We start from the raw sequence: 2325 nt of genomic DNA on the forward strand, positions 1-2325 counted from the left end.
TTTTTGATGTACAGTTTTGATTGATTAGTACAAGATATGTATTTGAATTTTTGGACCTTGTATTTGGTTATAATAGATTCTTGTACTACGGGACCTAATCAGTATATAAACATGTATTTGTTTTGTATGAAATATGTGTTACATGCAATGTATGTTATGGGGTGTTACAATTAATTAGAAAATCAGAAAGCCCTCACAGATCAGCGACATTTATAGTACGAAATCACAGTGAAATCAAAAAGAGGGAAAACAAGAATAGTTTATAATTATAAAAGATTAAATGATAATACAGAAGATGACGGATATAACATCCCTAACAAAGAAAGTATATTAAATCTTATACAAAAGAAGAAAATATTTTCAAAATTTGACCTAAAATCAGGATATAATCAGTTACAACTTGAAGATAGTCTTAAACCATGGACATCTTTTACATGTTCAGAAGGACAATATGAATGGAATGTTCTTAGTTTTGGACTAAAAAAATGCTCCATCTACTTTTCAAAGATTCATGGACAATATTTTCCTTAAATATGATTTTTGTTTAGTATATATTGATGATATTTTAGTTGCTAGTGAAACTGTGCAGGAACATGAAAAACACTTACAGAAGATCTTCGAAGACATTAAAAAGAACGGTTTAGTCATTTCTAAAAGAAAAATGGAATTATTTAAAAGAAAGATGTCTTTTCTTGGCCTAGAAATTGGCAATGGAAAGATAGAATTACAATCACATATTTCTACAAAAATTTTAGACTTTCCAGAAAATTTGAAAATCTAAACCAAATACAAGCATTTTTGGGATTAGTAAATTATGCTCGGAAATTTATCCCAAACCTTTCAAAACACTTACAGAAGATCTTCCAAGAAATTAAAAAGAACGTTTTAGTCATTTCTAAAAGAAAAATGGATTTTTAAAAGAAAGATATATTTTCTTGGCCTAGAAATTGGCAATGGAAAGATAGAATTACAATCACATATTTCTACAAAAAATGTAGACTTTCCAGAAAAATTTGAAAATCTAAAGCAAATACAAGCATTTTTGGGATTAGTAAATTATGCTCGAAAATTTATCCCAAACCTTTCAAAATTAGTAGGACCATTATACAGTAAAACAACAAAAAATGGCCAAAGACATTTTAACATAGAATATCTAAAATTAGTAAAAATGATAAAAGAAAAAATAAAAAATATTAAACCATTAGAACTACCATTAGTTACAGACTATATAATTATAGAAGTCGATGGCTGTAAAGAAGGATGGGGAGCCGTTCTTCTTTGTAAACCTAATAAATATAGTCACAAAGATACAAAAAAGATTTGCTCGTATGCAAGTGGAAATTTTAATAAGATAGGTATGAACTGGACAAGCTTAGATTTTGAAATCCAAGCCTTAATAAATGCTTTAGAAAAATTCAAAATATTTTTACACAAAGAATTTACAGTTAGAACAGATTGTGAAGCTATAGTTCGTTTTATCAGAAATGATCAAAGTAAGAAAGTTAACAAAACACGATGGATTAACCTACAAAATGTTATACAAGGATGTGGTTACAAAATAAAATTTGAACATATTAAAGGAACAAATAATGGAATAGCTTATATACTATCAAGAAATCTTAATAAATTATTTTTTGTAGATGGATAAAAAAGATAAAGGAAAAAGAAAAGTGAACAGCCTATACTGTCAAAGAACAATATATCTTCTATGAGCCTCTCTTCTGACGAAGATAAGAAGATGACAGATAATAAATTGATGTTGTCCGCCATCAATACACATCACAGTTATTTACAGCATCCATAGTTTAATCCTATTATGGACCCACAATTTTTAAATAAATTTAATCCTTCACGGGTTAAACAATGGAATACCAGTTCTTCTGAAAGCATAAAAAAAGATTCTATTATAACATTTGGAAAATACCCCTTACCAAAATGTTATGATATGAACAAAAAATTCCGACCAATGATTGGAATGGAATTAACAGAAGAACAACAATGTTTATTAGACGACCTATGGCATATTCAAACCATGCCACAGGCTTCTACATTCAAAGTTCAGGTTTTAAATGCATTAAGTGTTTACTTCTCTAAACAAAAGCATACAGTATCTCAACAACAACCAAAACGTTTTTCCCATTATGTGATCTTTAGAGGAACAAAAATTGGAATCTTCAATAAATGGGAAACAATGAGAAAATATATACAATGTCCCAACCCAGTATTTAAAGGCTATTATAGTTTTTCTGAAGCCATGAACTGTGCAAGGGAAGCCTTTGGGTTAAACAGTTTTTACATAGAACCCGAAGAAGTAAAAACTTTTTC

Source organism: Cynara cardunculus (genome assembly GCF_001531365.2).
Source record: "Cynara cardunculus var. scolymus isolate 2C chromosome LG 5, CcrdV1, whole genome shotgun sequence".
NCBI lineage: Eukaryota > Viridiplantae > Streptophyta > Magnoliopsida > Asterales > Asteraceae > Cynara > Cynara cardunculus.